The sequence below is a fragment of the Vicugna pacos genome, unplaced genomic scaffold, assembly GCF_048564905.1.
Source record: "Vicugna pacos unplaced genomic scaffold, VicPac4 scaffold_20, whole genome shotgun sequence".
Classification (NCBI taxonomy): Eukaryota; Metazoa; Chordata; class Mammalia; order Artiodactyla; family Camelidae; genus Vicugna; species Vicugna pacos.
In genome coordinates, this window is record NW_027328741.1 from 6,836,997 (window position 1) to 6,852,709 (window position 15,713).

Genomic DNA, 15,713 nt, shown 5'->3' on the forward strand with positions numbered 1-15,713 from the left:
ATTGATGTATGGTCAGTTCATAATGTTGTGTCAATTTTGAGTGCACAGTATAATAGTTCAGTCATATATATACATACATTATTTGTTTTTGTATTCTTTTTCATTATAGGTTATTACAAAATATTGAATATAGTTCCCTGTGCTATATGGAAGAAACTTGTTAATTTATTTTATATATAGTATTTAGTATCTACAAATCGTGAACTCCCAATTTATCCCTTCCAACCCCTCTTCCCCCTTGGTCACCATAAATTTGTTTTCTATGTCTATGAGTCTCCTTCTATTTTTTTAAATAAGTTCACTTGTCTTTTATTTAGAGTCCACATATGAATGATATCATATGGTATTTTTCTTTCTCTTTCTGGCTGACTTCACTTAGAATGAAAATCTCCAGGTCCATCCATGTTGCTGCCAATATTATTTTATCCATTTTTATGTCTGAGTAGTATTCTGGTGTGTGTATGTGTGTGCATATATCACAACTTCTTTATCCAGTCATCTGTCAATGGACATTTAGGTTGTTTCCATGTCTTGACTATTGTAAATAGTGCTGCTATGAACTTTGGGGTGCATATTATCTTTTTAAATTAAAGTTCCCTCTGGATATGTGCCCAGAAGTGCAATTGCTGAATCATGTTTTTAGTTTTTTGAAGAATCTCCGTACTGTTTTCCATAATGTCTGCACAAAACTACATTCCCACCAACAGTGTAGGAGGGTTCCCTTTTCTGCACACCATCTTCAGCATTTATCATTTGTGGACTTTTTAATGATGGTCATTCTAACTGGTGTGAGGTGATGATAATAACCAACTTAAGAAGTATGAGATGATACCTCGTTGTGGTTTTGATCTGCGTTTCCCTGATGATTAGTGATGCTGAGGAATTTTCATACACCTCTTGTCCATTTGTATGTCTTTGAAAAAACATCTATACAGTTTCTGTGCCCATCTGGTCTGGTATTTTGTTTTTTGAGTTGTAGGAGATTCTTATATGTTTTGGATATTAACCTTTAACCATGTATATGGTTTGCAAATCTTTTTCTCTCTTTTCACTATAGCATTTTCAAATTTCATCTATGTTGTAGTATCAGTTCTTCATCTCTTCTTTGGCCAAATAATTCTCTATTGTATAGGTATACTACATTTAGTATATATATTTTTCAGTTAATACACATCTGGGTTGCTCCCACCTTTTGGCTATTGTGAGTAACTGAAATCATATCTATCATTTTTCTGATCACAGCAATATGAGACAAGAAATAAGAAAAAAACCTACAAAAAACTAAAAACATGTACAGGCTAAACAGTATAATGCTAACCAACAAGGGGATCACTAAAGAAATCAAAAAAGAAATTAAAAAAAATCTAGAGACTAATGAAAATATAAACACAATGATCCATAACATACTGGACATAGCAGTTCTCAGAGGGAAGTTTACAGCGATATAAGCCCACCTCAGGAAACAAGAAAAATCTGAAATAAACCACCTATCTTTACACATAAACAAACTAGAAATTGAATAAACAAAACCCAAATTTAGTATAAGGATATAAATATTAAAGACAGAGCTGAAATAAAAGAAATAAAGACTAAGAAAATAATAGACAAGGTCAATGAAACTAAGGGCTCATTCTTGAAAAGATAAACAAATTTGACATATCTTGAGCCAGACTAATCACTGGGACAAAAGGTGGAAGAGCAAATGAATAAAATCAGAAATCAAAAAGGAGAAGTTGAAGCTTGCATCATAGATATACAAAGGATTATATAACCCTTACTATGGACAATTATTCATCATTAAAATAGAGAACATAAAAGAAATGGACAAATTCCTAGAAATTGACTGAACCAGGAAGAAATAGAAAATGTGAACAGACCAGTAATGAAATTGAAAAGCCCAGGATTAGATGGCTTCACAGATGAATTTTACCAAATATTTAGAGAAGAGTTAACACTCATACTTCTTAAACTATTCCAAAAAATTACAGATTAAAAATGCATCCAAAATCAATCTGTGAGACCAACACAGATTGTGGTATCTCTGATACCAACGCCAAACAAGGATAAGACAAAAAAAATTATAGGCCAATACTACTGATGAATATAGATGTCAAAATCCTCAAAAAATTTTAGCTAAACAAATTGAATAATACATTAAAAGGACCATACAACATGATCAAATAAGGTTTATCCTAGGGCTACAATGATGGTTTAATGTCTGAAAATCAAACAGCGTGACACACCACATTAACAAATTGAAAAATAATAATTATTTGATTCTCTCAATAAATGTAGAAAAATATTTTGACAAAATTCAGCACCTATTTATGATAAAAAAATATCTCTCAACAAAGTAGCTATAAAGGGAACATACCTGGACATAATAATGGTCATACAGGAGAAGCCCACAGCTAGCATCATCATTAACAGTGAAAAGCTGAAAACATTTTGCCTAAGATGAGGAAAAAGACAAGGATGCCCACTGTTGCTACTTTTATTCAACGTATTGTTGGATGTCCTAGCCACAACAATCAGACAAGAAAGAGAAATAAATGACATCCAAATTGGGGGGAGAAGATAAAGTAAAACTATCACTGTTTACTGATGACATGTTACTAGACATAGAAAATTCTAGAGATGCCAGCAAAAAAAACTACTAGAACTCACCAGTGAACTCAGCAAATTTGCAAGATACAAAATTAATATACAGATGTCTGTTACATCTCTATACTCTAACAATGATCTGTCAAAATAAGAAATTAAGGAAACAATATCATTTATAATTGCATCAAAAGGTATAAAATACCTAGGACTAAATGTAACTAAGTAGGTAAAATTCCTGTACTTGGGAAACTAAAAGACACCAATGAAAAAATTGAAGACAACATAAATAGATGGAAAAATATAATGTGTTTGTGGAAACAAAACAATCCTGAGAAAGAAGAACAAAGCTGGAGATTTCTTGGCTGTAAACTATACTAAAAAGCTACAGTAATCAAAACAGTATGGTACTGGTACACAATCAGACACATAGGTCATTGTAACCTAACAGAGAGCCCAGAAATGAACCCATACCTGTATAATCAATTAATCTATGACAAAGGAAGGAAAAATATACAATGGGGAAAACACTGCCACTTCAACAATGTTGTTGGGAAAACTGGACTTCTATATGCAAAAGAACCATATTGGACTACTCTTTCATACCACACACATAAATAAATTCAAAATAAAGTAGAGACTTAAATCTTAAATGTAATTTCTGAAACCATAAAACTTCTAGATCACATAGACAGTGTGCCCTTTTACATTGGTCTGAGCAATATATTTTTTGATATGTCTCCTTAGTCAAGAGAAACAAAAGCAAAAATAAATGGGACTGCATCAAACTAAAAAGCTTTGCACAATGAAGGAAACTATCAACAAAATGAAAAGGGCCCCTACCAAATGGGAAAAGATATTTTCAAATGATATATCTGTTAGGGGCATAATATTCAAAACATACAATGAACTCATAAAACTGAACTTCAAAAAATAACTCCATTAAAAGTGGGCGGAAGATCTGAATGGTCATTTTTTCCAAATAAGACCTAATAGATGGCCAATAAGCACAAAAATATTCACAACATGACTAATTGTCTGGAAAATGCAAATCAAAACCACAGTGAGATACCACCCCACTCCTTTCAGAATGGCTATTATCAAAAAGACAGAAAATAGCAAGTGCTGGGGATGATGCGGAGAAAAGGGAGCCTCAGGCACTGTTACTGGGAATGTATATTGGGGCAGCCACTGCAGGAAACAGGGTGGATATTCCTCCAAAAATTAAAAATAGAGCTACCATATGACCCAACAAATCCACTCCTGGGTATTTAGATGAAGAAAATGAAAATACTAATTGAAAAAGATACATGGACCCCTTTGTTCATTATAGCATTATTTACAATTGCCAAGATATGGAAACCTTTTCAATGTCCATCAATTGATGAATGGATAAAGAAGCTGTGCTGTATGTGTGTGTTTGTGTTTATATACAATGGACTATTACTTAGCTACAAAAAATGAAATCTTGTCATTTGCAACAACATGGATGTATCTACAGGGTGTTATTCTAGTTAAATATGTCAGATAGAGAAAGAAAAATGATTTTATTTATATGTGACATTTAAAAAGGACTGCAAATAAACATAACTAAACAGAACAGAGTTAGTTCTAGATACATAGAAGAAACAAGTGGTTGCCAGAGGGGAGAGGGGTGGAGGGAGGAGAGAAATAGGTGAAGGAGATAAAGAGGTACAAACTTCTAGTTGCAAAATAAATGAATCATGGATGTGAAATTTGCAGTGTGGGGGATATAGTCAATAAATGTGGAATATCTTAGTATGGCAACAGATCATAATTAGACTGATAGTGGTGACCATCTTAAATTGTATAGAAACATGGACTCACTATGCTGTATACTGGTAACTAATGTAGTGTTGTAAGTCAACTGTATTTCAAAAACATATGAAGAAGTATGTAAACAAACTCATACAATAAGAGATCAGATTTGGGTTTACCAGAGGCAGGTGTTCAGAGGAGGAAGAACTGGATGGAGGTAGCCAAAAGGAATAAACTTCCAGTGAGAAGATAGGTTAAGTATGATGGAATGTAATGCACAATGTGATAAATATAATTAACACTGTTCTATGTTTAGATGAAAGTTGTTGAGAGCAAATTCTAAGCGGTCTCATCAGAAGGAAATTTTTATCTATTTCTTTAGCTTTGTATCTATGTGAGTTGATGGGATTCTGTAAACTTATTGTGATAACCATTTTATGATGTATGTTAAGTCAAATCATTATGCTGTACACCTGAAATTGGTACAGTGCTGTATCTCAATTACATGTCAATAAAACTGGAAGAAAAAAAGTTTTAGCTCCATGTAAAATTTCAAGTTTGATACTGAAGTTCTCTTTCTTCAGCTCTATAGAAAAAGAAAATCCATTGTTTTCTTAACATCCATTGTTGCTGTTGAAAAGTCTGATGTCATATTAATTTCCTCTTCCTTTCTGAGTGATTTTCTTTTCTCTCTGGAATTTTTGAGGTTTACCTTTCACTTTGATATCCTAAGTTTTTATAACATGTTTATGGATTTGGGGTTTTTCTCTGGTCCTCTCTATCCTGTTTAGCATTACTCAATTTGACACTTTTAAAATTGACTTTAACTTAGAAAATTCTCTATCATTTAAAAATTATCATTTCTCCACATTGCTTTCTACTCTCCTAGTGCTTTCATTATACAGAAATACGACCTCTACTTTCGCCACTCATATCCCTGAAGATATTTCTCATTCTTTACATTTCTTTATCAACCTAATTTCTTGGCAGAGTTTTATCGATTGCATTTTCCAGCTTCTAGCTCTAAAACGGCAGTAGTGAAGATGTGATACTCAGAGTATCACATGTGAAAATTTCATCAACGCCTGTCTTTCATCAGTGGCCCTCAGGTCTCATTTGCCATTTCCCTCCCTTATTTACATCATTTCTGTCTCTACAAGCCTGTCTCATAATTTTGTATTACATATTGGAATACATAAATTACCTCCTGAAGCATTTCCTGTTTCACCATCTTCTTTTAAATAAGAACTCTCCAAGTATTTATTTTCTTACTCATCCATTTTGTGCTATGCAAATTTTTAGGTGTGAACAAAACAAATTAAATTGAATATCTAGAATATTTAAAACTAATTTGCAATTGCCATACTTCTTGTTTCAGTTGCTGAATTTAATTTCAAACTATTTGATTCTAATTTTGGATATATTTTTCTTCTCTAAAAGTGTGTGTATATTTGTATTCTTTTATCTTAAAACTGAGTAATTAGAGACAATATGTTCTTAACATAGGAAGGTGATAACTAAATGTCTATCCAAATCCTTTTGGACATAGCTTGCTTTCAATTGTACTCATAAAATGTGTCAAGATATATTTTTCTTCTGCTATTAGTACTTTGGAAATCATTAATCTCGGATATTAGAGAAACACTGACTAAGCTACTAATTTCAAATGACACATTTGTATCTGTCATTTAAATTGATAGAGCTATAATGGAGTGTAATAGTAAAAAAGGTACCTTCTTTATCACTGAATATTTACTGATTATTGAATTACTTAGCTAATGCAACCATGAGCCTTGAAGTTGCTTAGAATAGCTAAATATCAGAGTCATAACAATAAAGGTAGGTGATCTGTTTAAGTAGATGTAACCTTTTTTAGGGTAATATTTTATCTTTTGTGTGAAGTTTTTGCATCTAAATTTGGAAATCAAACATTTTCTCCCAGAAAAGCGTTAAGGCAATGAGTAGTCCTGAAATCTATAGCTGAATCAAATATCCTGGGGAATCTAACAAGAAAAAATAGGCAACAAGGATGTTAAAACATGCACTATTCTGCATAGGGATGTTACACGGCATTTGTCTCTGTGCAAAAGCCATAGTTTGTGTAATTGAAGAACTGGGGGGAGAAATGTTAACTTTTATTTATTTCATTAATCTTATACTATTATTTTGCATAAATTGATAAACAAACTTGTGTGTGTCTGTGTGTGTGTAGAAGAGAAAGCATGATACTGAGAGAATTTTTAATTAAATGGGAAAAAACTGCATTCATGCCAGTTGTCTAACAAAATGACAGCAAGTTTATTTCTGAAAGAGAAAGCATTCATTTGGTTGCAGTGAAAGGACTCTAATGATAGTATTTCTAAGATTCAAAAGGAAATTTGGAATGAACATGGCTACTTCCCAAACTGAAATACTTTGAACGTGGGATGTACCTTCAAATATATATCCTTAAAAGGATCTCTCTGATGCAAAACAGCTAACGTTTCTGTCCATTTTAAATCAGAGAAATACATTTTAAATTTCACTTCTTTTTACCCTGTGTGAAAAAATAACTTTTCCTCTTTTGGGGGGAGAAACAGTAATAATCACACAGGGGTACTCTTGTGATTTCAGCAGCTCAGTAGATTTTACATATTAACAAGTTTTTAAATTATGACTTTTTAAGGATATTCAATCATGCATAAGATTGTAATATTTAATTGCATAACTAACAGGATCTATGATAATGATTGAATGGTTTCTTCAATACAAAGTGAATTTTATGTTTAATTTAAATGTAAAGATCAAATTTGCCTGGAATGCTCAGGGAGTGGAAAAATCAGTTTTCCTTAAATTGGATTAATTTCTTCATTTCTTTGTTATATATTTTATTCATACCATTGCTTAATTTTTTATATTTAAATGGACGTTGGTGGAATTATTTGTATAATTTAAAAAAATGTCTGAAATACAGTCTTCGCTCAGATTTCTTTGGTCAGAACAGAGCCACCTTTTGCTGCAATGCTATGTCTGTATATAACACATCTAAATGATGCATTTGCCCATCTTCCGTGATATGCATTGTCCTACTGTAGATAATAATCCACTTAAAACATTTGATAATTTACTATTAAGTATGAGGCACTATTTAGGGCCAACATTAAACACCAAAGTGCACATAACACAGCTCCTGGTTGCAGGACCAGTGCCCAGCAGAGTTTCCTGCTCCAGACTGCATCAGCTTGATGTCTTCTTTTTCCTTCCTTCCTCCCTCTCTCCCTTCCTCCCTCTCTCCCTTCCTTCCTCCCTCTCTCCCTTCCTCCTTCCTTCTTTCCTTCCTTCCCTCCTTCCTTCCTTTCTCTCTTTCTTTCTTTTCTTTCTTTCTTTTCTTTCTTTCTTTCTTTCTTTCTTTCTTTCTTTCTTTCTTTCTTTCTTTCTTTCTTTCTTTCTTTCTTTCTTTCTTTCTTTCTTTCTTTCCTTTCCTTCTTTTATCTTTCCTTCTTTCTTTTCCTTCTTTCCTTCTTTCCTTCCTTCCTTCCTTCTTTCCTTTCTTTCTTTCTTTCTTTCTTTCTTTCTTTCTTTCTTTCTTTCTTTCTTTCTTTCTTTCTTTCTTTCTTTCGTTCTTTCTTTCTTTCGTTCTTTCTTACTTCCTTTCTTTCTTTCTTCTTTCCTCTCTCTCTCTTTCTTTTCCTTTTTGTTAAAAATATGTCTTTTTTTAATTTCATTTTATTGAGTTATAGTCAGTTTACAATCTTGTGTCAATTTCCAGTGTAGAGCACAATTTTTCAGTTATACACGAACATACATATATTCATTGTCATATTCTTTTTCACTATGAGCTACCACAAGATCTTGTATATATTTCCCTGTGCTAGACAGTATAATCTTGTTTATCTATTCTACATATACTGTCAGTATCTACAAATCTCAAACTCCCAGTCTGCCCCTTCCCACCCCTCTCCCTCCAACAACCACAAGTTTGTATTCTATGTCTGTAAGTCAGTATCTGTTTTGTATTTATGTTCATTTGTCTTTTTCTTTTTCTTTTTTTTAATAAGCCTTTAAACAGGACACACATTTATGGGGAATTTGTTATTTGTGCAAGAAAATGTGCAGTGAATTTTAAAGCTGCTTGTAACAGTGGCCTCAGTGACTGTGTGCCCTGGAGGAGGTAGCCTTAGTTCTGCTTTGCAGGTGAGCCAATGAGACCCACAGAGAGAAGTAACATAAAATTCTGACACAGCAGATGAAGTGTTTTATTACTTTCGTGAGTAGGACCACCAAGGTAACATATGGTTAAGCAGTTAATTAATAAATGCTTCCTAGTGAAATAATAATGGTCAGCACCATTCAGTTTTTCCACAATGTCTAAATGTATATTATAATATTTCCCAATTTTGAGAGGCATAAACAGTTCAAAATATAAGTAATGCTCCGATCTATATGCATGTTGGATTGCACAGTCCTCTCTGCAGTGGAGAAGGCCTTTAGCTTTAAAGGGGTGCCTGTGGTGAGAGGAAATATAGCTGAGGATAATGGAGACAGTGGGAATTCATACACTTCATATGAATCTCGCACCCACTTCCTTGCAAGTCATCTAACCAAGGTCCATGATGCATTTCCATGATGTTGTTAATTGCAGCTAAGGGTCATCTGGACAGACATGAGCTACAGTTTCCAGGTTCCTCTGCAGCTGGATGGAGCCATGTGACTATTCCTCACCCACAGAACAAGAGGACGGATGTGCCTCACCTCCAAGTCAATATGAGCACGAAGAGGGGAACTTTCTCTGCCAACTCCTCCCCCATGTGCTGACTCGCAGAAACTGACAGCATCTCCAGGACTGATCCCTAAGTGATAGCTGAAGATGGAAACCACCCCCAACCCCTGATGAAGAACACTTGGATTGTGCAGTCATGTGAACAAAGAATACATTTTTATTGTAAAAAGCCTCTGACATTTTCAAACATGAGAGTCAGAAGAGCTCTTATTGGCTCATCGAATACAAGTTACTTCCACCGCGAGCCCTGTGGTCACTTTTGACCTTCAAGGTGTGTGATTGACTTATTTTGATTTTTATTGGTTCTTATTTAGAGTTAAAATAAGAGTAAAAGAGAATTATTCAATATAAGGAAAGAAGAAAAGTGTAAATGATGCCAGACAAATTAAAAGCCAATCAAAGAAGAAAGCTAGGAATTTGCTAGAGTACTTTCAACGAGTCCGTGAGAAATGCAGGCAGAAAAAAAATATGGAGGGTTCTGTACGACATCCCCACTGGACACTAATTGATTTAACACTCTCAGAATGAAAATATACAAATTCACAATCAAACAGGGGAAAACGTACACCGGAGTGTGTTGAAGAAACTCTGTCAAAATACAAACAGGTAGTAGGCACTATTTTTCCTCCTTGGCACACCAGAGTAAGGTTGAAATCCAATAAAAGAAAACAAATGTAAAAACACAGGGCTCAGAGATGTGAGTGAAATATTTCCAAAGCTCTACAAAGACTATTTGGAAAACTGTGTACCTGAATCAGCACATTGCAATTCAGAAGATGCTCTTACAAAGCTTGAAATAATTTCATCATGTGAAGAAAAAGAGCTGAAACGGTAGGAAATGCTGTCAGTCTCCAAGGAATTACAAAGAACGACTTCCAGAGGCTTCCTTCTGGAAAGGCAGGAAGAGTCCATGAGTGGCTGAGCTAGCATCCTTCCTGTGGGCCAAAACGTTATCTAAATAAAGCCTTCTTCCTACGCGTGTGAAGTTCAACCAACTTCTGAAACCAGAGGAAAGTCAAGTTACTACAGATCTCAGCGGAAGAAAAGATCTCTCACAGCAAGTTTAGAACATCTGATTATGAACTACATGATAATGTAAGTGCCACTCTGACGATTTAGTGCCTGCGCCACACTGGCTGTTCCGTGGTTTTGAGAGATTCTCTGTTTTAACTCCACAGAGAGTCATTTTATTCCTCTGAAATGCAAGGTGATAGCTAAGGCTCTGAGATGACATATACATAAAAAGTGTGTGGGACCTTTTTTCTTTCTTTTTAAATAGTTGTGATTTTTATTTCCAAATCATCCTGTTTACAGCATGTGATGAATTTTTAGTGGATATTTTAACCTACACTTCTTTTGCATGGATTAGGAAAAAAAGTTTAAAATTAAATATTTTAAAAGAAAAACTCCCTCATCTTTTTTATCCATGTTCTCGGCTCCAGTGTTTTTAGTTTTTCTCCAGTTTCTCAGGAAGGAAACCCCAAGGCAAGCTGTGCTCTGTAAAAAAGAGCTTTCCCCATTTCTTCAGTGACTGCCCTGATCTTCAGGTGCTGTATTTCTGGAGATTAAACCAGACCCCAGAACTCTATTTCAAAATTCTTCTAAATGCAGCAGGAATGAATGCTCTGGACTAGCTAATGACAGTGCCACTTCCCTTCATGGATCTTTACATCTGTCTCCTTCTGAACATCTGTACATCCACCCGCATGGTAAACTTAACATGAGAATAGATATGAATATGCCTGTATGTGTGATGGAATCCTGGTTTGCTTGAACAGAGCACAGTGACAAGCTCATGTGATTCTTTTTTTTTAACACCTTTATTGTGATATGGTTCCTGTACAGTAAACTACACCTTTCTCAGATGTATACTTGGATGAATTTTGATAGATGTCTACACCCATGATACCATCACCACAGTCAAGATATATTTAGCATTTTCATCACTCCCCAAGAGGTGCAATTTTCTTTTCTTTTTTTAATATACATTTTCTATTCAATTATAGTTGGTTTATAATGTTGTGTCAACTTCTGATGTACAGCACAGTGATTCAGCCAGACATGAACATAAAGATAGTATTTTCCACACTCTTTTTCACTGCAAGTTACTACAAGATATTGAATATAGTTCTCTTTGCTATATGGTATGAACTTGTTGTTTGTCTATTTTATAAATATTAGTATCTGCAAATCTCCAACTCCCAATTTATCCCTTCCCACGCTCTTCCCCCCCCAGGTAACCATAGTTTGTTTTCTATGTCTGTGAGTCTTTGTTTTGTAAATAAGTTTGTTTTTCTTTTTTTGTTGCTCTTAAGATCCATGTATAAGCGATGTCATATGGTATTTTTCTCTTCCTGGCTGACTTCACTTAGGATGACAGGCCACGCTTCAAGGGACTTGTAAAAGCAGAAGGCTTGACAGAAGTCATCTAGCCCAGTCCCTCATTCTGTGTTTCAGGAAACTGAAATCTAGAGAAGTGAGGTGATTTGCCCAAGGTCGTATGGGAAATCAGTGACAGAGCTAGAATAAAAACTGTCATTGCATTCCCCTTGTGTCATAAGACAGTGACTTTCATGGCTGGATAATGACCTGCCCATAAAGATTCCTGAGAGCATGGGAGGAATGTCCGTGTTCCCCTTATGGCCATTATCCTCAAATCAAAGTCTGTATAACAGTCACCAGGGACAATGGTTTTAAAATGTGGTTTTCCTGGACACTGTGGCCAAATATTCTGAGCTGAGAAGTCCAGTATGGGACAAAGCACCTGCTCAGAGGCGGGTGTCCCGCACACCACCCTTTACAAAGCAGCTCATGCTGAGCAAGTAACTTTCTGTGGCATCTTTCACATCCTTGCTTCAGCCAAGCTCAGGAACTCAAGTTCAACATGTTTTTATTTATTAACAATGAGTTATGTATTTATGAACAATGAGTAGTGTACTCAGGACCCATTTTACCATTCAGATGATGGCTTCCATTATTTTAAATACTTCTCAAAAGACATACGCCATCATCCGATACACCAGGGCTTATGTAATTATACCCGTGAATTATTTAAGAGTCCGGATAATTCATGTAGGGTTTTTATTGGCACTTGGACATTTATAAGTTATACAGATAATTCTTCATTGACCTTGATAACTTACTCTGAGGCAGGTGACTTCTCTACTTAGAGTTGTCTTTTCTGTAGAAAATAAACAGCTCATTTAATTTGCCCAATAACAAATGGAAGTATTTCATAGACTCACTCAAAGACATAACCCAATCCTGTGAAATGTTCATACTTTAAATGGAAGAAATTACAGTGACTTTGTTCAAAGGCTATTTACAGACTGGTTAAAATTTAAATATTGATACAAGCACTCAGGTCTGTCTCACATGGAAATTCATTTTAATTCTCCACTAAGATCGAGAATTTACAGGCATCACCTGGAAAAACAAATGCAAGCATCTTCGTCATTCTTTCCTGTTAGATGTTCACACTGTGTTAGCCTAGTCTTTGTTCCCCACGTTATGGGAGGAAAGGTGATCTTACTGAACGTGTGTGGTTTTACATGATTCTAAATCAACAACACCCAATAATTTCTGCAGAATTAAAGTATAAATTCCTATGTGGAGAATAAGAAAATAATTTGGTTTCACACAATGTTCCTTAAGAGAGATTTTACAGCTTTTCTGCCGACTTTCATCTCTTAAGTAACATAAACACCTCATCCCACAGAAGAACTGAAAATGTAACATGTTATAACACAGAGTAGATTTACAGAAAGCATTTTTAGCCAGAACTACTGAGTCATAAAAGAGATAAAGTGCTAATTAACTTACCCGAGACTGCTGATATTATATGAGAAAAGCAAATACTTGTATCTGAGATTTTCTCTTTATTCAGGACTTTTTGTCCAGAAGGATAAATGTTTGAATATCTGATATAGTAAATAATTCTGGGACTAGAACCTCATACATTGTTTGCCATTCTTACTAGCTTTCTCACAAGGGATGGCATTATTTTAGACAATTTTATACTTCCTATCATGAATTTTATAGCATAGTGTCATAACTCTGTTAACTCTAATGCAGCTTTGTGCCCAAATTGAGAAGCTACGTACCTTTAAAACAATCTTCGGTTCGGAAGGAAATATTAAACTCAAATTACCCTCCTGAATTTGCACTGTGTTTTAGCCTCTGTGTCAAAATACAATTGATGTTCTGTATGTTGATACTATACACAGCCAGCTTAGACATTTATTGTTTCTAACAAATTCTCTGGGAATGATTTAGCTTCTTTTTCATGCTGATAATTATATAATTGATACATGTTACTCTTGTTTCCCCCTCTTTGTGTTCCTGGAAAATTTCCAAATATCTACTTTCATCAAAAGTAGAAATCAGAATGCAAAGCTCCCATGTATCTATCAATCTTGTACAATAATAATCAACTCATAGATGGTCTTATTTTAAAGAATAATGACACAGCATCACACCTAAAAATTGTTTACATGATTTCTTACCATCATCAACTGTTTAACCAGTGTTCAGTGTCCTCAGCTGTCACATGTATCTGTATTTTTACAACAGCTTTATTGAGGCACAGTTCCACAGAATGAACCCCGCCATTTTTAAGGGTACCATTCAGTCATTTTTAGTATATTTGTGAAGTCATGCAACCATAATCACCATCCCCATTTTAGAATATTTTCATCAACCCCGAAACAAACCTCATATTTAATCCCCTGGCCACTAGCAACTCCTAATTTCCTTTATGGATTTGCCTCTTCTGGACAGTTCATATAAATACAATTATTATATATGTTAAGATTTTTGCAACTTCCTTGACTTAGCACATATTTTCAAAGCACATCCACATTGTAGCACATATCAGTGCTTCATTTTTCCCCCAAAACCTATTTTATAACAGGTGCACAGAACCAGGACTATGAGCAATCTGCTAAATGAACCCAAAATTCATTTTTCTGTTTATGAGTTAAGTTACCGCACCTGTTGGTTAGAGGGTGAGTTCCAAAAGTAGGCTATTTTGAGAAATAAAGCCTGAGGGTGGAGAAAACAACACAATAAGACAGGGAGACACAGGGCTCTTCACAGGAGGGGCCCACAAGCTCTCTGGCCACAGCTCTCGTGGGTGGGGCATAGCCAGCTGTGCACAGCACATTCCTACGGACACAATAGAGCCCTATGTTAAATACCTAGAAAATCTGTCAGCCTGTTGTTAAACATAGCCACTGTTATGAATTAATTTGCAGAAACTTATAATTAATAATTATATTAAAACAGAGGTAATAAATACTCACAATTCCTCAACTTTTAATAATTTTGCTACTTTCTACTAATATCTTTGCTACTGAGGTTATTTAAGTCCATTACAACTAACACAGAAATAACATGTGATGGTGTGCTACTCTCATCCCTTCTTACTTTGTTTTAAAGCCAAATATTATTCCATTTTACAGATATGCCATATTTTGTTTAATCATTCATCATATGATAGACAGTTGAGTCATTTCCATCTTTCTTCCTACTAAATAAACACTCATGCACAAGTTTTAATGTGGACGTATTTCAGCTCAGTTGGTCGTATACCTAAGAGTGAAATTCCTACATTATAAGAGTGTTTAATGTTTTAAGGAACTGCCAAACTGTCTTCCAAAGTGTCTGCACCGTTTTACATTCCCCACCACCAATGGAGGAGGGTATTAATTCCTCCACAACCTCGCTGACACGAGTGATAGTCTGTCATTTTGACTCTAGCTAACATAGTGGGTATGAAGTGAATCTCACTGTGGCTTTGATTGTATTTCCCTAATGACTAGTGGTATTTGGCAAACTTTCATGTGCTTATTGGCCATGTGTGCATCATCATTGGAAAAATATGTCTCCTAAGCCTTTCCTAATTTTAAAATTATTCATCTTTTGATGATGGTTGAGCTGTAAACATTCTCTGTATAATTTGAATCTAAGTCTCGCATCAGATGTATGATTTGCGAGTATCATTTCTCATTCTGCGAGTTGTCTTTTCAATCTCCTGCTGGGGTTCTTTGAAGCACAACATTTTTAATTTTAATAATGTCTACTTTATATGTTTTTTTTTCTTTTGTTGCTTATGCTTTTGTGATTAAGTGATTAAGGGATCGCTAAATGATTCAAGGTTATGAAATATTTCTACTTGATTTTCTTCTATCAGTTTTATTGTTTTGTTCTTACTTTTAGGTCTTCAATCCATTTTGAGTTAATTTTTGCACAAACCATGAAGTACAGGTCCAACTTTTTTTTTTTTTTTGCATATAGATTCCCAAGTGTTTAGGAACCATTTGTTGAAAGACTATTTTTCCTTCATTGTCTTAGTACCCTAAGTCAAAAATCAGTTGACCATAAAGGTGAGAGTTTATTTCTGGATACTCAATTCTGTTTCTCTGATCTCTATGTCTAGACTTATGCCAACATTATCCTGTTTTGATTAATGAAGTTTGTAGTAAGTTTTGAAATTGGGACGTGTGAATCTTCCAACTTTAATTTTTAAAAATTGTTTTGGTTATTCTGGTCCTCTTGCATTTCCAAATGATTT